The sequence below is a fragment of the Mauremys reevesii genome, linkage group 5 (genome assembly GCF_016161935.1).
Source record: "Mauremys reevesii isolate NIE-2019 linkage group 5, ASM1616193v1, whole genome shotgun sequence".
Lineage (NCBI taxonomy): Eukaryota > Metazoa > Chordata > Testudines > Geoemydidae > Mauremys > Mauremys reevesii.
The window spans coordinates 38,082,643-38,104,667 of record NC_052627.1 but is presented as its reverse complement, the minus strand read 5'-3'; the positions used below and the strand labels follow the sequence as shown (position 1 = coordinate 38,104,667).

The 22,025-nt window shown below is 38.9% G+C and overlaps 1 pseudogene; it reads left to right on the top strand.

Moving 5' to 3' along the window:
- Positions 1 to 21,538, top strand: part of LOC120407077 — a 48,709-nt pseudogene extending 27,171 nt beyond the window's left edge.
- The last annotated feature ends 487 nt before the right edge of the window (positions 21,539 to 22,025 follow it).

Below are 22,025 nucleotides of genomic sequence, written 5' to 3'. Positions count from 1 at the left end.
CACGATATTGTAATCTGCCCCCAAAGGACTAACTATGTCTGATGAATTAGTTCAAACTCATGATGAGTTAGTTCAAACATAATTTGTGCTTTGTATTCCTGTTGTCTAAAATGGACAAAATATGTACATTTTTGCACGTAATATTCTTCTCTGCCTCTGTCAAAATCTGAAGATATTCTTGCTGAACGAAGAGCTGGTTAGACTGCTGCTTTTTATCTAATGAAATCCTCAGAGTTTCTGTGTTTTTAAATAAAAGTTGATTGGCTAAGGAATTCTAGGTAGATGCTTTGTGATTCTTCAGTACACAACAGGCAATGTAGAGCTGGCCTACCCAGGGAAGTTAAGTTTCAGAGTGGTAGCTGTGTTAGTCTGTATCAGCAAAAAGAACGAGGAGTACTTGTGGCACCTTAGAGACTAACACATTTATTTGAGTATAAGCTTTTGTGGGCTAAAACCCACTTCATTAGATGCGTGCAGTGGAAAATACAGCAAGAAGATATATATACACAGAGGACATGAAAAAATGGGTGTTGCCATACTAACTATAACAAGAGTAATCAATTAAGGTGGGCTATTATCAGCAGGAGAAAAAAAAAACTTTTGTAGTGATAATCAGGATGGCCCATTTCCAACAGTTGAAAAGAAGATGTCAGTAACTGTACGGGAAAAAATTAGAGAGAAATAGGTTTTACTTTGTGTAATGACCCATCCACTCCTAGTCTTTATTCAAGCCTAATTTAATGGTGTCCAGTTTGCAAATTAATTCCATTTCTGCAGTTTCTCGTTGGAGTCTGTTTTTTAAAAAAATTTTTGTTGGAGTATTGTGACTTTGAGGTCTGTAATTGAGTGACCAGGGAGGTAGACATGTTCTCTGACTGGTTTTTGAATGTTATAATTCTTGATGTCTGATTAGTGTCAATTTATTCTTTTGCATAGAGACTGTCCGGTTTGGTCAATGTACAAGGCAGAGAGGCATTGCTGGCACATGATGGCATATATCACATTGGTAGATGTGCAGGGAAGTTAGTGTGTAGTATGCTAGAGTGTGGATTTAAACCATGCTAGCTACTTTGCCCTAACACCCTGTGTGGACGCTCTGACTGTGCACTAAGAATGCCATCAGGCTGTTTAGTTTAATACACTTTAAAAGTATATTAATCTAATATGCACAAAGGCTTCACTAAAAAGGTTCCCTGTCTCATAACAATATATTGAGCTTAATCCTATACACTTCTAGTGTTGAGAAAGCAACTGAGTCCAACAGAGTCCAGTGTGGTACAAATGAATTTTAATGAACAGTTTTAAAAACAGAAATAATCTCACAGCATTCCTTGATTATGAGTACCTGCATTATTAATCACTGTAATTTATGTTGCTATTTTAGTAGCACCTCTATACAGTATCACAATCCAATACAGGGGTCTGGAGGTGCCTGGGATTCCCATTTAAGACACCCTTTTCCTGGAGGCAACCATACATTGGCCTGCAGCCCTTTGTCCATAACCTGCAGTGGTGTTCAGGCCCTTCCATACAGTCCCCCTATTACAGGCCACTGCTGGCTGTCCACCAGTTGCAGCTACCACTGGCCCCCTTTGCCAGCAACCAGCTGCTTCCCAGCCTGGCTCTCAGCTCTTCAGTCCTACCTCCAAGCTGCTTGGACTTCTCTCCACAGCCAGATTCCATGATTCTGCCTCCACATCCTACTCAACTACAGCCTTTGTCTCCCTCCTGAACCAGGTCCCCCTGACCTTGGCTGGAGGGATTATGGTCTTCAGCCCTCTGCTAGCTGAATGTTGTGGTGGGAGTTAACACAATGCCCACTAAGGAGACAACAGGTTCATTAATATATTGATGCTAACTTTGCAAAAGAAAAAGCCAGAAAGTGAGAATTGGGAAGAGGTAGAGAACAAAAGGCAGCCAGATAACTAGAAAACTTTCTAAATGGGAAAAATACACAGACTGGTATTATAAAGATTGATGTTAGAATACTAATTTTTTATTGTTTATGGCTGATATGGAAGATGGTGCTAGAAGGCAAGATATTTCAATTTGAAGACAATAGTAAATGAGGATAGCAAACCAGAAGAAGAAGGCATACAGAAAGATTTAGATCATTTAAGTATCTGGATTAATAGAGTGAAAATGGCTAACTATTGGATAAACAAAGATAAATGTTGAATAATGAGTCCTCTTAGAGCAAGTAATTAAAGATATGCTATCTGCTAAAGAGAAATGTGCTGTAGTATCCTGGCCAGGAAGATGATTTAGCAATTATAAAGTCCCTCAAATCAAGGAAGTATAAGCATCAAACCAGACTGGCATATACCAGAACATACAGTTTATTTTTTTTAAAATTCAGTCCAGTGACAGATTAGAATATTTACACTCATTTGTAATATGCAAGCCACAGACACAAAACTGACTGATAAATTTCTGCCAGGCTTTTCAGAGTTATCACTACTAATTGGCTGTCTCGTGAAATAAAGTAGAGGGGGAAAATTCCCAAACTTCTTAGTTTGTGGAGAAAACAGATTACGATATAGACCATTTAAAGTTCTTAAAACATTCAATATGTGGAGAATCTTGCAACAAAGCAATAAGAATGCAGTGTGGCTAGGTACAAGTCAAATGGAAATAAGGAAACTAAGAAGAGTGGGTACAATGGTCCTAGGGGTGTCTCTCTTACTAGGATATCTACAATCCCTATTGGGATATGTATATACAGCTACTTAGATAAAAATCTACAACTTCAAAGATAACCAACACAAAGTCTTCACATTAGATCTCATCAGAGAGACATGTACAAACAGATGTTCTTTAGTTAAATTAATTCACTAGCATTATAATTAGCTCATACTTTTTAAAAAAATGTTTTTAATCTTGTTTCTTTTATGTTGAAAGGTTCCCTGAATGAATCCATTGTTTTGTTTTTTCCTTCTTCTACATTTTTGCTCTGCATCCAGTAATTAGATTTTTCTTTAAAGAGCCCAGTCCTGCAGTTCTTGTTTACAGGAGTATCACTATTGGTTTAAATATTCCTGCTTAGGTAAGGGCTTCAAGATCATACATTTAAGGCTAGATTGGCCTTAGCCCATGGGTGGGTGAGCAGAGGGAAGAAGAAAAGAATTATTCCCCCACATAATCTTTCCTTCTGCTTTACAAGGAACATGAACAATTTCAGTGTCTGTGGAACTGACCCTCCTAACTCCTTCATAGCTGGAAAACGTTCAGAAGGGGTTTGGGAAGAAGGATGCAGCAACATAGAGTGAGCCAATCTCCATACCTTCTCCTTTTGGTGATGACACTTTATACATATTCCCCATGAGTGCTGGGGAGAGATTATGTTCCATTACTGAGGGCTGGTGCCTCTCTGCCCTGCCTCAGTCCAGCCCTTAATCTATGACATGATCTTCTGGTAAGTGTGATGTTTTGATTGTATCCAATTTCTTGGTTCATTAGTTTAAGTCACTGAAATATTGTCTGTGCAATTCACTTCAGAGCAAGCATTAGGGGCTGAATTTAGGTGTTATCTATATAGTAGTAACTCATATTTTGGACACTTATGTTAACTCCAAATAAAGATTGCATATACAGCTTCTAACAATACTGAACAAATTGCATTGTATGCCCCATCTGTTTTTTTTTCTGGATTTAAAGGAGAGTTAGGGTACACATAGGATGGGAAATTGTTGGAAGTATTATGGAATATTTTGTTTTATTCAAGGACTGTTGGTCTATAAAGACCGTTATGCTCTTCTTGATATAGGAGAGAAGGAATCACCTCCTACAGCAGAGGAGGAGAAGCCTCTTACCCCTAAGGCTAGGAGATCTGCTGCCACCACTGCAAATAGGAAATGTAGGGTGGTGGTGGTTGGAGACTCTCTGCTGAGGGGGACGGAGGCGCCCATCTGTCTCTCTGACATTTCATCTCGGGAGGTATGCTGCCTGCCAGGGGCCTGTATACGAGATGTTACAGAGGCATTGTCGAGGATTATCCATCCCTCTGACTACTACCCCATGCTATTCATCCATGTGGGCACAAATGATATTGCAAGGTGTGACACTGAATGGATCAAGAGTGACTACAGGACTCTGGAAGTATGGGTGAAGGAGTTTGGAGCGCAGGTGGTATTCTCTTCAATCTTTCCTGTCAAAGGTAGGGGACCGGGCAGAGACAGGTGCATTGTGGAGGTGAATGCCTGGCTGCAAAGATGGTGTCACCAGGAGGGCTTTGGCTTCTTTGACCACAGGATGCTATTCCAGGAAGGACTTTTAGACAGAGATGGCGTTCACCTTTCGAGGAGGGGAAATACCCTATTTGGACACAAACTGGCTAACCTAGTGAGGAGGGCTTTAAACTAGGTTCAACGGGGACAGGTGAGCAAAGCCCACAAGTAAGTGGAGAACATGGAGACCTGGGAGATGGGTCGGAAATAGGAGGGAACATGGGCTATAATGGCAGAGAGAAAGGAGGGTCAGGGCAAAACTGGGAGGTAAGATCAAATCAGTATCTTAGATGCCTATATACAAATGCGAGAAGTATGAGTAATAAGCAGGAAGAACTGGAAGTGCTAATAAATAAATACAACTATGACATTGTTGGCATCACCGAAACTTGGTGGGATAATACACATGATTGGAATCTTGGTATGGATGGGTACAGTTTGCTCAGGAAGGATAGACAGGGGAAGAAGGGAGGAGGTGTTGCCTTATATCTTAATAATGTACACACTTGGACTGAGATGGAGATGGACATAGGAGACGGAAGTGTTGAGAGTCTCTGAGTTAGGCTAAAAGGGGTAAAAATCAAGAGTGATGTCATGCTAGGAGTCTACTACAGGCCACCTAACCAGGTGGAAGAGGTAGATGAGACTTTTTTAAACAACTAACAAAATCATCCAAGGCCCAAGATTTGGTGGTGATGGGGGACATCAGCTATCCAGATATATGTTGGGAAAATAACACAGCGGGGCACAGACTATCCAATAACTTCTTGGACTGCATTGCAGACAACTTTTTAGGTTGAAAAAGCTACTAGGGGGGAAGCTCGTCTAGATTTGATTTTAACAAATAGGGAGGAACTCGTTGAGAATTTGAAAGTGGAAGGCAGCTTGGGTGAAAGTGATCATGAAATCATAGAGTTCACAATTCTAAGGAAGGGTAGAAGGGAGTACAGCAAAATAGAGACAATGGATTTCAGGAAGGCAGATTTTGGTAAACTCCGAAAGCTGATAGGTAAGGTCCCATGGGAATCAAGACTGAGGGGAAAAACAACTGAGGAGAGTTGGCAGTATTTCAAAGGGACACTATTAAGGGCCCAAAAGTAAACTATTCTACTGGGTAGGAAAGATAGAAAATGTGACAAAAAACCACCTTGGCTTAACCATGAGATCTTGCATGATCTAAAAAATAAAAAGGAGTCATAAAAATGGAAACTAGGACAAATTACAAAGGATGAATATAGGCAAACAACACAGGAATGCAGGGGCAAGATTAGAAAGGCAAAGGCACAAAATGAGTTTAAACTAGCTACAGGAATAAAGGGAAACAAGAAGACTTTTTATCAATACATTAGAAGCAAGAGGAAGACCAAGGACAGGGTAGACCCACCACTCAGTGAGGAGGGAGAAACAGTAACAGGAAACTTGGAAATGGCAAAGATGCTCAATGACTTCTTTGTTTCGGTCTTCACCGAGAAGTCTGAAGGAATGCCTAACATAGTGAATGCTAATGGGAAGAGGGTAGGTTTAGAAGATGAAATAAAAAAAGAACAAGTTAAAAATCACTTAGAAAAGTTAGATACCTGCAAGTCATCAGGGCCTGATGAAATGCATCCTAGAATACTCAAGGAGCTAACAGAGGAGGTATCTGAGCCTCTAGCTATTATCTTTGGAAAATCATGGGACACAGGAGATATTCCAGAAGACTGGAAAAGGGCAAATATAGTGCCTGTCTATAAAAAGGGAAATAAAAACAACCCAGGAAACTACAGACTATTTAGTTTAACTTCTGTGCCAGGGAAGATAATGGAGCAAGTAATTAAGGAAATTATCTGCAAACACTTGGAAGGTGGTAAGGTGATAGGGAATAGCCAGCATGGATTTGTAAAGAATAAATCATGTCAAACCAATCTGATAGCTTTCTTTGATAGGATGACAAGTCATGCGGATAAGGGAGAAGTGGTGGATGTGGTATACCTAGACTTCAGTAAGGCATTTGATATGGTCTCACATGATATACTTATCAATAAACTAGGAAAATACAATTTAGATGGGGCTACTATAAGATGGGTGCATAACTGGCTGGATAACCGTACTGAGGCTTTGGCTACACTTGCACTTCAAAGCGCGGCAGCGCTTTGAAGTGCTAAGTGTAGTCAAAGCGCCAGCGCTGGGAGAGAGCTCCCAGCGCTGTCTGTACTCCACCTCCCCGTGGGGAATAATGTACAGCGCTGGGAGCCGCACTCCCAGCGCTGGGGCTTTGACCACACTGGCGCTTTGCAGGCCTCAGAGAGTAGTTATTAATGGTTGTCAATCCTGCAGGAAAGGTATAACAAGTGGGGTTCTGCAGTGGTCTGTTTTGGGACCGGCTCTGTTCAATATCTTCATCAACGACTTAGATATTGGCATAGAAGGTACGCTTATTAAGTTTGCAGATGATACCAAACTGGGAGGGATTGCAACTGCTTTGGAGGATAGGGTCATAATTCAAAATGATCTGGATAAATTGGAGAAAAGGTCTGAGGTGAACAGGATGAAGTTTAATAAAGACAAATGCAAAGTGCACCATTTAGGAAGGAACAATCTGTTTCACACATACAGAATGGGAAGAGACTGTCTAGGAAGGAGTATGGCAGAAAGGGATCTAGGTGTTATAGTGGACCACAAGCTAAATATGAATCAACAGTGTGATGCTGTTGCAAAAAAAGCAATCGTGATTCTGGGATGCATTAACAGGTGTGTTGTGAGCAAGACACAAGAAGTCATTCTTCCACTCTACTCTGCGCTGGTTAGGCCTCAACTGGAGTATTGTGTCCAGTTCTGAGCACCACATTTCAAGAAAGATGTGGAGAAATTGGAGAGGGTCCAGAGAAGAGCAACAAGAATGATTAAAGGTCTGGAGAACATGACCTATGAAGAAAGGCTGAAAGAACTGGGTTTGTTTAGTTTGGAGACGAGAAGACTGAGAGGGGACATAGACTCATAGACTTTAAGGTCAGAAGGGACCATTATGATCATCTAGTCTGACCTCCTGCACAATGCAGGCCACAGAATCTCACCCATCCACTTCTATAACCACCCCCTAGCCTATGTCTGAGTTATTGAAGTCCTCAAATTGTGGTTTGAAGACCTCAAGCTGCAGAGAATCCTCCAGCAAGTGACCCGTGCCCCAGGCTGCAGAGGAAGGCAAAAAACTTCCAGGGCCTCTGCCAATCTGCCCTGGAGGAAAATTCCTTCCTGACCCTAAATATGGCGATCAGTTAAACTCTGAGCATGTGGGCAAGACTCACCAGCCAGCACCCAGGAAAGAATTCTCTGTGACATGATAGCAGTTTTCAGGTATCTAAAAAGAGGAAAACTTGTTCATCTTAGCCTCTAAGGATAGAACAAGAAGCAATGGGCTTAAACTGCAGCAAGGGAGGTTTAGGTTGGACATTAGGAAAAAGTTCCTAACTGTCAAGGTGGTTAAACACTGGAATAAACTGCCTAGGGAGGTTGTGGAATCTCCATCTCTGGAGATATTTAAGAGTAGGTTAGATAAATGTCTATCAGGGATGATCTAGACAGTATTAGGCCCTGCCATGAGGGCAGGGGACTGGGTTCAATGACCTCTTGAGGTCCCTTCCAGCCCTAGAATCTAGGAAAGAGGTGAGGATATGTGATTTTTGATGATATGAGAGAGACCTATTTGAAATGTTGTAACGTTGATCAGGTTTTTGTCTTCAGATAAAGCCTTTCTGGAAGATCCACTTTTTAGTTAAACACAGAATTTTTGAATCCAATAATTTATGTCCGGTGCTATAAAGGTCAGCCTAGATGATCTAATGCAATCCTTTCCAGACTACTGTACTCCATTCAAGAGTCTGACTTGTCATGCGTACCCCAAGTTTCACCTCACTTAAAAACTCAGACTTTGGCTTCAGCCCTGCATGGCGGGGCTCGGGCTTTGACTTTCTGCCCTTGGCCCCAGCGACTCTAACTCTGGCCCTTGCAACCCCATTAAAACAAACTAGCCCACAATCTTAGAACTGCTGATATAGTATATAGAACAGTATAAACAAGTCTGCATGAAATTTTAGTTTGTACTGACTTCGCTAGTGCTTTTTATGTAGACTGTGGTAAAACTAGGCAAACAATTAGATGAGTTGATATCCCACCTAGAAGACCTCTACATACTCTGAGAGGTACATGTACCCCTGGTTGAGAACCACTGATCTAATGGTCCCTCTTGGCCTTCAGTTTTTTTCATCGACTCTGCATAAGAGTATATTCTTTTGGAATCCCTTTTCTAGATTACTGTATCAATGCTAAGCGCTAACCAGTGGCAGTGTGAAAGGGAAGCATGACTATGGGATAATGTGTACTCCTGGGGAACACAAGGAGGGGCAATCTGAGGGTCTCCTATCATGCTTTGATCCTTATGTGCTCTCCATTCCCACACCTTCATTAGGGCCACTTACAATCTGTCTCCAAGGCAGTGCCTCAAGATACAAATGATGTAGCAGCCAAAATTGGAAAGCAATTAAATATACCCTTAGCTGTCTTGTTCCACCAATTCAAAGAATTCCCTACACATTTCCCAGTTGTGTGGCTTGGGGAATGAAATTCAGTCATTTTTTTATTATTATTATTATTTATTATTATTTTTCTTGCAATCTCCCTTAGCCTTGTTGTAGAATACTGTGGTAACAATAAAGTCAGTTAAGTAGCTTGCACATTTCGAAACCTGTGCAGTTATTTTTACAGCTTTTTAAATTGGATGTTTTGGAAACAGTTTTATAATTTCTGCTGAAGTTTTGAACAGAAAGGCAACACTAGATATTTTCCTGCTTTCATTTCTGAGTAGAAAGTCTGTTTAAATGGTCTGGTTGTGGTTTATTAATGTAAATTACTTTGTATATTCTATTTTGAGACCAGCGATGGAATTATCTGGTGAAAAAAGCTCTGTAGATTAATCTTGATGAAAACAGTTATGGATAAAAATGCTCTGGATGATTGTAATATGATGGTGCAAATATTATCTACATGGGAAATCTTAGCCAGGATGAAGCTCAAAGTCCTTTCCTTGTGATTTCTTCATTGTCATTTATTTATTAAGAAAATATGCTTCTGTTTTATTGCCATGAAATGGATTGAGTAGAACAAGGTCTGTCTCAGCTGCAGCTGCACACAAGTTATGCATGGGGCAAAGCCAGGCAGGCACTGGGGTGATGGTATGGTCCCTGGTCCAAGATGATGACAGTGATTGGGAAAACTAGAACTCTTGACCTCTGCCCACTCACAGCAGTATATTTAAATTGGAAGTTTGATCACATGACCCCAGAACATCCCAGTTATTCTCTGTGAAGCAGATACAGATACTGGTAAATTTTCAGCAGCAAATATGAACTATCTCCTACCTATTCCTTTAATTTTCTGTTATCAGTGTTGATGTAATGAAAAGCTAAAATAAAACTATATTGATCAAGAGATGGATTTTTTTATGCTTGGAAATTTGTTAAAGTATGCTTACTAATCTGGGCCTTGTTGCAACCTTTATTCACTGTGTAGCTTAATTGAAGTTAATAGAACTATTCACATGAGAAGGGGCTCAGATGAATAAAATGTGCACCATATAGCCTCTCTTTTGTAACAAATAAAGGTATGAATGTAGGTATCTGAAGAATTAAAATAAAAATATTTTTATAGGGAGATTTTTACATGGACAGTATAACATTTTCACTTGGATTCTGTTGTAAACTTTATTTATGTCATAGGCATTGCTTGAAACTCAACTTCACTTTCAGTCTGGTATTTTAAGATAAGTTCTATCACACAGGTAAAATATCATGAAATCATGTATACCTTTATTTACCTTTCAGTCAACATTTCACATCTACTATATTTGCTTTCTATATTTAGCATATTAATATTATGACAAAAAGCAAGAGAGATCACACAGTTTTATATGATCTGCAAGTAGTGCTTTCTTTTTCTGAGGAGTTCATACTTTTTCATTGATTGCTTGATCTGAGATTTTTCTCTTAAAATTATGATACTATAATCAGTTCTGAAACTGAAATCCAGCACACGAACAGATAAACAAAAGCCCTCCTCCCCCAAACCAACCCAAACCAAACAAATAAAAACCACACACACCAACCAACAACAGCTCCTGAACAATGTGTGATATTTTGGGAGGACATTCTCAATTGTTCACATCACCAGTGCCAAGGGAATCCACAAGGAGATAGTTAAAATGACTGTACATCTGCTTTGTATTTCTAGAGTGTCACAAAACAGTCAGGGTCTAGCCCACATATATGGTAGTTGGCTGATAATGATAAAGCATCATGTAATAAATATTATACAAGAAAAATACATTGAAACCGAAGCAATGAAATTTACAGGTTTCACTCTGTAAATTATGGAAACTATTTTAATGGAACTACAGGTGTTTTTTGTTTTTGCCATGTATTAAATGTTTGACCCTTAGCTCAAGTAATGCATCCTGATGCCCTTACTTCTATTTTCATCTACTCTAACATTAAGGCCAAATTGTGACTGGCAATTGCGTGAATGTGCCAGTCAAGGAGTGGGGAAGGATTCCCCAGTGAAAATTCAGAAGATTGATATTATTTCTAGTAAATAGTTATTGTAAGCCCCATTTTACAGATGGGGAAAACTAAAGATCTTGGAGAGTGAGTACTTTTCAGTGCTGCATTCTTCTAGTTGGTTAGGCATAGGTCTGGGACTCAGGAGATCCAGGTTCTGATCCTAGATCTTTTACTGACTTGCTCTAGAATTCTAACCATGACACTTATCCCTTCTCATACTTAGTTGTCTTATCTGTAAAATGGGGCAAATATCATAATAGTAAATCTAATAGACTTTGCAAGATCAGGCAAATGGGTTCTAGAGAGGACCTGAGGTTGGTGTGTTGTTTTGGTCCAACTATAGCTGGAGAAGACACTATCAATTATAGCACCTTGATAGAGCTGGATCAATTTTTTTGTGTCATTTTTTCAGCCAGCTCTGTTTGCAAACTCCTTTTACCCAGCTTTCCTCACTCAGTCCAGGAGACCTTGTACTATTCTATTGGTCTCATTTCTTCCAAGTCTATAACAAAATATTAAAATCATCTTCACTTGTGAGCCATATAGAATGTCAAGCTGCAAAATTAAAAAATAAATTCACTGGAGTCTCGGTCTCTACCTTCCTAAACTGGAGAAAAGATTTCAAAATACAAAAGGCAAATGGGAGTTTTAGGTCTGAAAATTGTCAGGCTGTAACTGATACTTTGAGAGGGAGACATGTCACTTATCTTTAGATAAACAACTTTCTGACTTGCCCAGTGAAGCAACAATTGTTAGGTTCTTATAAATGTCTCATCCTTTTAAAAGTGGTGTTCAAGTATTTGCCTAAATAATTTCCCAAGTAAATGAATTCCAAAGGTTAATTGGACACTATAAAATACTTATTCCATTATAGTCATATTATTTTCCCCACTCATTCTTGCTTTTGGACAGGGTGCGTATGGGAGCTCAGTTGCCTTTTCCTATGCCATTTATTGTTTTGTATATCCTTTTCATGTTCCTGCTTTCTCTTTGCAGCAGGATAACTCATAGGAGCATTTTTTCATCTCTCCCCACCCCATGCCATTAATCATTTTATTTTTCCATCTCTGGAACTTTTCTATTTCAGCTACTGTTTGCCCATATCCCATTATAGACATAGGTGAAATAGAAAAAGCTAAGAGATGGAAAAATAAAATGATCTTTCAGGTGTGATGACCAAAATTGAATGCTGTTTCAAAGGTGAGCAAGGACCATTGATTTATACTATCTAACCCTTTATTAACCCACAGAAACACACTATTAGCCTGCTTCCCTACAATGGAGCAGTGATCTCACTGAGTTTTCAGCAGTGACTCCTAGATCCGTAACCTAGAAGTTTCACCTAATGTGTGTGAAAAGTTCAAATTGTTTTTTCAATATGAATTAATTTGCTCTTATTGTCACTGGACAAAATTACAGCAGATTTAATACAGAGATCCCTTTTTATGAAATCCTTTTAAGATTCCTCATAATCCTGAAATTTGCACTAACCCGAATAAAGTAATGTCACCAGCACATTTCATCACCTCACCACCAAATTTAACCTTCAGGTTATTAATAAATATATTGAATAACATTGACCTCACTGCTAATCTCTGAAGTAAGCCACATGTGATGTCATTATTAAAGATGGAAAGACATTTATTTCTACTCTTGGATTCCTGTGTCCCCAGTGATTTAGCTGTGACTGTAACATTAGAAAAATTTTAATGAAATATATGAAATTATTTCAAGGGAAGAATCTGAGTAGCCAGATTTATCTAATGGAGACTTTTTTGGGTGGTGAACTGGAGTTTATACAGAAGAGGTAAAGGGGACAGAGCAGTTTCATGAACTGATCTATTTTCTTTACCTGGATGTAATAATATGATGGCAATATCTACATTTTATTGTGAACACTAATATATTCATGTTAGCATTAAATACATCGAAGGAATAAAGAATCCATAGTCTATATGTTCAGCTTCATAGTGACCATTCCTGTTGTCAGAAGCTCCCTAACAGAACAAGACTGGATTGATTCTGTTCTCACAGCAGTTAAAATCAGGAATAACTCCACTGACTGTAATGGTTTTATACCATTTTACACCAGTGTAAAAATGGTATAAATAAGAGCAGAATCAGGCTGAAGATGTTGCAATAAATTACTCAGAAACTTAGAGCATCTGTAATATTACTAACACATTTATTTGGTCATAAGCTTTCGTGGGCTAAAACCACTTCATCAGATGCATGGAGTGGAATATACAGTAGGCATTTATATATATATATATATATATATACACACAGTACATGAAAAGATGGGAGTTGCCTTACCAAGTCAGGGGTAAGGGTTAACAAGCTTTACTTCTTTTATAGCTCCTAATGAAGAGATGCATTTGTAATATCCAGGCTTTTGAAGAGGTGTGTTTTTCAGTTTACACCTCAGAATCAGCTCCATTATGTTTTTTTTATTATTATTATTATCAGATTAACTTCTTCACTGTTATTCCTTGCTGAAGCCTTTTGTGGGTGGCAGCACTTTGGCAGTTCTTATGGGTGTAAAGTATTAGCTACATTGGACAGCACCAGATGTGTCTGCCATACTATACATATGATCCACCCGGATATAGGGGAGTGTCCAGTGGGTGTAGAGCAGGCTCCTACATTTTTCTCCTCACAGCTGCCTGAACAAGGGGTGTGTCAGTGTGGGTGTTGAGGGGATGTGGTGCTGATGGTCCCTTGGGATAATAGCAAGCTGCCACATTTTGGAGAAATCCCAAGGCTTTTCTAACTTACATTCAAAGCTGGAACCAAGAATTGGGGAATCATCACCTGCCTTAAAACTCACTTAGTCTGCAGCACCCAGCAGAGTCTGGAAGCAGCTGAGAATCTAGCTCTGCTGTGGGGTTGTTGGGAGTTTGACTTTATATATCAAACTATATTCTCTTTTATATAGTGATTTATTGGTCTGTCTTGTCATCTAGAAAATCATATACCTCAAATTCCAATGACAACACAGCTAATGTTTTTATTAGTTCTAATCATTATTTGACCTTTGCAAAAGAGGACTTGGGAACATTGCAGTCGGAGTGTGGCACAGATAAATTTTTTTATACAAACCCAGAGGAGAGGAAATGGACATTTTGAGGCAGACTTAGAAAGAATGAAGAAGACTAGGGTTGTATAGAGGGCTGACGTGGATCTTACAGCTCTCAGGGATTCCTGGAGCCCTTGGTTCTGTCAGGAACTGTAACTGTTGAGCAATGATTTTCCCAGAGCCAGCTGATAATGGAAGGAAACAAGGGATCTTGAAAGAGTTCAGCTAACTGAATGTTAGTTTGCTGTATATTTCAGGAACATGGTATTCCGACTGACATTTGCTATGCGGTTGCTCCACATGACTTTGAGGTCTACCCTGTACAAGTTCAGCTTTACAAGACCTGGAAGAAAGTTGGGGGTATCAAAGTCACCAGTACAGAGGAGTATCTGCATCTGAAACCAGAACAGCACAGACAAGGTTTTATCCACAATGGCATCATGGTTAATTATCTCTACATATGTATATAGTTTTTTCACATGTTGACATGTTTTCTTAATTAGAACTTTTTCATTAACTCTTCAGCATTTTCCTGAATCATTAATATTATGGGATGGTTGTGCAGTTCTTCTCCCTTTGCTCTATCTTTGCCATGAATTCTGTTCACATACGGTATGGGAAATAGCCATTTAAAAATAACTTTTGTTATATACAAATGGACATGATTCATTGCACTGAAGGAACTAAAGTCTGCCTTTCACTGATAGTTAGTGCAAGCTATCTGGCATGGTATAGAGATAGGTATGCACAAGTGACAATGATTTAATACATACTCTAGGTAGCCTCATGTGGTGGCTCAGACATAAATTAAAAATGCTGCACCCCGATTGGACCCCCTGAAGTTGGGCAGGGCCGCCCAGAGGATTCAGCGGTGGGGGGCCTCCACTGCCAAATTGCTGCCAAAGACCTGGCACTTCGGCGGCAGGTCCCGGGGCAGAAGAACCCCCCGCCGTGGGTCTTCAGGGCACTTTGGCAGTGGGTCCCGGAGTGGAAGGACCTCCCACCGCCAAATTGCTGCCAAAGATCTGGAGCGGAAGAAGCTCCGGGGGCCTGGACCCCACAAGAGTTTTCTGGGGCCCCTGGAGCGAGTGAAGGACCCGGCTCCAGGGGCCCCGAAAAACTCTCATGGGGGCCCCTGTGGGGCCCGGGGCCTGGGGCAAATTGCCCCTCTTGCCCCGCCTGGGTGGTCCCAAAGTTGGCAGTACTGCAAACTGTTCTCCACATTTGGGAGTCCCTTGTGGGTTCAGGAGGTTGCAATTTATACCTTTTTACCTCAAAAGGTGAATCCAGTCCAAATGTGCTTAACTATTGAACTACGCATAATGGCTTTTAAATCCCGATTATCATTTTTTATAAACTCCAGGGGAAACCCCTGGGGAAATTAGGGATGTTGTTTGTAGACTGATTCAGTCCTAAATTTACATACATTTATAGATTTTCATTGCTATTTCTTCAGGTACTTCCCTAACAAACTTGTGATCTGTTCACACATACGATATCCACAAAGAATACCTTGGTGGTCCAAAAGAACTAGACAGAAGCATCCAGGGAGGGGAACTTTTCTTTCCAAATGTTCTTAACCCAGTAAGTATTTCAGATTTATTTATCTCAGTAATAATTATTAATGGCAGTTAAAAATACCACATATGGTATAGCATACCAGTGAATGATATCAAAGTTAATTCATCTGTGCACCTGGCCTAAGCATCTCTCAGAATGTTAGGATGATACAATGGCAAGCAAATTGCTTTTCAAGGGCTGTGAATCAAGACTATTTAGGGGTGTTATTTAAACTGGGAGCTGAGGGAAACCTGATATTTACTTAGGAACACTCAGATGAAATGATGAACTCTGCTAGCCATTGCAGAAATACAAGTGAAACTGTGTACATTCAGTAATAGGGGATAAATCAGCAATTAAGATTGCACAGGGGAAAGGAGAGGAGGAATTCAGTAAGGTCACATAGTTTCAGCAAAAAGTACAAATATTACAAATACAAATATTAGTTTGTATTTGGATTCAATTTAGAGATTCCCAAAGTGCTCTATAAACTTCCATAACACACCCATTTCCTGCCAGAGAAGGGACTGAAAGACAAAATGCAGGATCTGCTGAATTACAATACTGCTAAGCCATTATGACAACCAGGCTTGTGTTAACAAGGAATGAAGGAAACAGAGCTGCAACAGTTTTCATTTTTTCTGAGGGCGATTAAATGCCACCTGAAATATCAAAGATTAAAGCAGTAACTTAAAGGATTTATACAGTGCTCGTCAAGTGTAATAATCTAAACCAAATAAGATAATCTATTATGGCAATATGCTGGCCGTCCTACTAGAAGCCACATCCAGGGGAAAAGTCTGCCACACAGTGAGTTTTTTAACCATTCTTCCAGTTCAGGGCAGTTCAGTTTAAGAAGGCCCTGGGGGACTGGGAGGAGGAGGAGAGAGTCTCATTCTGGAGTACACTTTACTAATGATCCAAACCAGAGTTTCCACCTATTGCATGATGGGCACTATAGCATATGCACAGAAAGGACATCTCCCCTTAAATGTTTTATTAGGTATGCTGTCTACCAGAGAGGACCATTATCAAGAGTCCAACTTAGGAGTAATAGGATTAAGCACAAGGCCACATGATAGAGTGTATTAAATCAGAATTCAAGTAACAGGCAGCAATTAGCGGTGCTGTGCCAGGAGCAGGCTACAAAACAAATTGTGACTCAGAGTCACATTCCTCCCTGCTTTCTTATTGTCCTGCAAGAACAGTAAATTCCATCAGTCCTTTTAGTAGCTTAGTTTATTCCTCTGCTTCCTCTCTGCAGCTGTCCACTTCTCTGTGCACCCAGTCAGGGCAGTTCCCATTCTACACTCCTGCTCCCCTCTCTCCCTGCCCACTTACTCATATTTGGGGACTGTCAGATGAGTTGCACCTGTTCTCCTCCCCAAAGCCAGTCACAATTTGGACAGGACTGAGCAGAGGAGTTAAAGGGGACCTTTTGCCTTCTTACTTCCCGATGCAGATGAGTACGGGCTGTGAACACCTTCAGATTTGTCCATGTATGCACATGCATTCAGTAATGTATTGTTTAAAGGTTAGATAAATCATGTTTTAATCCACTGGCAGTCTGAAAGGGTTAAACTATGAATTACATCTTCAAAGGTTTATTAAATTGGTCAGTGCATTCTAATTCAGTTGGTTCAAGCATTTACAAATAACTCTGACTGCCTTGCTTTCTGCTGAACTAATTTAGTTTGCATATGTGACACTGAAAAGAGGATCATTTCAGACATTTTAGGTCAGATTCCCCACTTTCATAAGCAGATACAGTAACAACAAAACCCCAAATAAAAACAGCATGTGAAAGGTACAAAGTTTGGGGGCAGAAAGCAAGAACCCGCATAAATTGTTATACTTGTATCATACCATAGTACCTAGGACCTCCAGTCATGGACCACTGTGTTAGGAGCTGCACAAACACAGAACAAAAAAAAAATCCCACCTGGACATTTTTATGTGAGGTAATCTAGCAATACCATACAGGAGAGACTGATGAATAGATGGGCAAGAGAGACATATTACATATAGCCTGATTTCTGTTTTCATTTACATCAACACAGAGCAGAGAAGAATTGACTGAAGTCAAAGGGGAATCAGGCCCAGAGAGTTTAAGAACAAAATCTAGATCCTATAGATTAAAAGGGTCCTTCTCACATAGTAGGACAGGCTTGTAAAGGTCAGTGCACCAATAGAAAAAATAATTGCATTTTGGAAGAGATGGAATACCATTATAATGAATGTTCCCTGTTGGAGTACTAAGCAGCTGTGGAATTTCCTCCGTATATTGCTGGAATGAAATGCATTATGATATAAACTAGTATCCTATTTCCTGCAGTGCAGTTTGTCATGGTGCAGTGCCTAATGGTCTTCAGTGTAAATGCATTTTATATCCTTGTTTTAAATTAGGAAACCTCTCATATCCCCAGCCTTCCTTTTGGTTTTCTTGGAAATGGTAAGTTTTCAAGTTAAATTATTAGCTCATGGTGTTACTAACTACCTTTATTTCTTGGGGCAATGAAAGTCAAAATTATTGGTTTGCCCAAAATAGCAAGATATACCCAAATTTCTTTCAGTTTAGTATTAGCAAGCAACTAAAAATGCACAGATATTTAGCCTTTCCATTGTTTAGCCTGTACTCATAAGAAAAAATATATGTGACAGTAACCTTTATTCATAAGAAAAAGTATATATGACAGTTTGGGATAAGAGAAATATTGAAACTCAACAATATTACCCCAGCTTTTTAGGCTTTTTATCATGTCAGTCTCATTTCTGAATGGTTTAAGTTAAGTTAAAACTCTGACTGCATAATAGTCTCCTCCCGCCAGTGTTTGTGTTTATATTAGATTCATTGCTTCTTGCAAGCTTTTACTTACTGTCATATTATATTTTAAGTGTCAATAAAAAAGGAGAGTATGAATTATAATGTAATCTTTCTCCTTTTTATATTGTAGCACATTAAATACTTTGACATTATAAGTATGAAAGATACCAATGCAATAGCTTGGCATTGATCTGTCTAATTTTGCACAATATTAACACAGTTTTATTGGAAGAATATGGGTCCAGATGTCCTTAATCTTCATTATGGCTTTGATATTGGTGTATATATAGGGTAGAGCATGACTAATTTATATGTCACTAAACCATACACATGCAAATCCACATTGACAGAAAATTTTCAAGTCCTCTAGTTCAGTGAAGCAGCAATCAGTGAAGTGCTATAGCAAATATTTGGGCCAGGACCAGGCAGAGCCAGTTCCTTGACTTCAGGCTCCCTGTGAGCAAATGGGAGAGCAGTATATAACTGGCCTTTCCCTGACAGTGACTTAAACTGGTGAGAGGATTATTTGTCGTGAACATGCCATCTCCTACTTAATGCTGCTGTCACAGAGGCACTACTATGCTCACTCCTTTGATGGCAGGCCCACTGTGAGAGGGAAGGGGATCCCAGTGGCCTGTTTCAGGAGAAAAAAAAATGGAGAGGTCTGTAAGAGAGGCCCCCAATAGTTCTCTTATCAGTGGTGACTAGGACTCATTCTTGCCTCTCTCTACTCATGATGGTAATACAACTGCTGCAGGCAAAATCATGTCCTCAGTTACACTATACACACAGCATCATTTTCAAATTCTGCTCCCAGTTTCACTTATGGTGCCCAGTGGGTCTGAAGAACTTGAAGGCAATGAAATTACCTTATAGTAACTGATACATGCATTCAAAAACTTCAAGTAACTCAATTCCTATGCTTAACAATGAATAAAGAGGAAAATATTTTTCTGGCTTGTTACCAAAATGAGAATTGATCCCTGTGTAATGCATATACTTGGCCACATTAATCTTTAGGGGAAAATTGTATTTATGTACGTGAGAGCAGAATTTGTCTTATTGTCTTAATGTATGAAACAAGATGTACTTTTAGGGTACGTATTTAAAATGGGAATATTGTCTGCATCGTGATACCAGGAAAAAGCTCATACAAAGCAAATTGGTTATGTGCATAGAGAAGTTGTTCTATTGGCAGGTAGTATTGTATGTAAGGAAAAATATAAATGTTGATATTCTCTTCAGAACAATGTGTTAAATCGGTTAAATTGTTTCCAGCCATAAATCACATGTGCTGCAATATTCAAGAAGTGGTTAAGGAGGGAGGGGAAAGAATAATTTCTTTGTCAGTGAAGTACTGCTATTAGAGGAGGTTGCTAAAGCATATAACAATATAACCATGGGGATCCATTTTTATCATGTGCAGAATGCCCAAGATATTCAATAAGTCATTACAAAGATTGATTAATTTAATAAAAATGCAAGCTCCTGTGCAATATTTTATTCAGCTCACTGTAGCTTAAAATTGCATTTTATTTTTATTAGCTATATTACTTAATTATCCTGAAAATTGCTCATTTTGTTTAAATTAAAATATTTTTTCCAGATAAATATAATAGGAGTACGTTTTTTTTTAAACAACATCCAATTATAAAGGCATTTTGAAGTTTGCTATTTTTACCATGTACAGGATGGAAGTTATCTGGACTTACTGATTTAAAAATGTCTAGTGACTTCCATTTAACATGCTCTTGAGATATTAGTGGAATCAAAAGAGTGTTATATGATGAGACTACCTCATATGTTCTCCCACTCCCCAATATAGAACATATATATAGAAATATATATTGAACACTTCTGCCTTTCCTGCATCCTGATTTATAATACTACCATTTCCATCTAGTAATGGGCCACTATTATTGTCAGGATTCTTTCTGTTCCTAACATACTTAAAAATCTCCTTCTTACTGTCCTTAATTCTGCTTGTCATAGATTTTTCCTTATGCCGCCTTATCACTTTACTATAGTTCTTAGATTCTGATTATATTCATTACTATCAACTTCCTCTTTCTTTCATTTGTTATAAATTACTTTTATAGCTGCTTTCACTTCCACTCTAAACCAGGTTAATTTTTAATGTGGCTTTCTCTCTCAATTGTGTGGGTTGTTTTTTTTTTTTTGGCGTCTAGACAAGTGTTCTTAAGCAATTCCCAATTATCATTAACATTTTTCTGTTTAATCAGCCCAATTTGGCTCATAATAGTTTTCAGCATTGTGAAGTTGGCCACTTTTAAAGCACCAAGTATATGTATTACTGGTCTGGACTGTATTCTGCTTATACATTATAAATGTGATCAAATCATGTACCTACTTACCATTATAGACACTATATCAAGAAACCAAAGAGAGCCACAGGATAATTCAAACATAAGAATTCAGAGAGAAGAATTTCTATTGCAATGGCTAGGAGGAAAAAAAAGACAGAAAAAAAGATGATCATTCTTCATCTTGAGGAAAAGCCTCTTGAGATCTGGTGCTTTGGGGAACACTTTTCAGGAACAGCTCATCTCTATGAAATTATGACTGGTAATACCGTCAAAAAATCAATGAGAAATAGAATTCTCTCCTGTAAATGGTAAATGCTGATGGAACCCAGTATAGTCAATCCCCATCCCCGGCCCCAAGATTACAAAATTCTTTTGGAGGAGTTAAGGCATTTTCCTATCTCTACTCCCTCCTCCCTTTCCCCATTTTGTACATTCTCAATGCCTCCACTTTTGCAAGATTTTTTTTTAAAGGTCTCTACAAGGAAGACTAGCTTTACTTAAAAAGGGGTTGAATAATGTTGCCTCTTCATTTACATTGTGAACAAAAACAAAATACACAAGGGTCTAGAGTAATGACTGAAAAAAATGCCTCAGGAGACTGGATGTCTGGTAAGATGTTTGTTTGTAATGCATTCATCATAAAAGGTCAACTGAGACAGCAACTGTTTTCCACTGTAATCCTGATTTTGCAAGTAATTTTGCATACTACTCAAGTCTTCAGTGGAAGACAAAATTATCTGGGCCAGAGGGCTTAGAAAAAAAATTATGAATACTGTTACAGTTTATGAAATCCCATTGAAAATATGTTGGGTGAGATTCAGCTTTGTTTTGTACAGGCAGAAACACAGGAAGGAATATCTTGTGATAGAAGAGTTGCTGGTTGGAACTGGGGTTATGGTTATGCCATTAAAGTGGACAGAGCAAATATCAAAGGGAAAAGTGGGACTATCTGATGCTATATCAGCCAACAGGAATGAGTCATTTTTTATGAAATGTTAAATGGATATATATGTATACTATGTATCTTAGTATGTGTTAGTAAGCTTTAATAAAGTGGAAAATATTACACACACACAAAATAAGTCTACTTTGAGATAGATGGAGGAAGGTTGTTTTTACTTTTCCACTTGATATACAAAATGTTACATTAGGTAATCTACTGACATACAAGTTTTATTTATTTCCTTCTGTTCTAACTCAGCTGTTCTCAGTGATGAATGCTAAGGCCTCAGTGCTGCAAACATCTTTGCAGAATCAGGGCCTAATGAGGGTCAGAAGAATAAGGACTTTAAGAGATATATTGGTGATGGTGGAAGAGAGGAAGGAGAAAACACCAGAGCAAGTAGGCTCATTAGTAACTAAGGAGGGAGAAAAAATGTAAGTATTTTTAAAGCATGTAAGTGACTAAGCAGCCTGAAT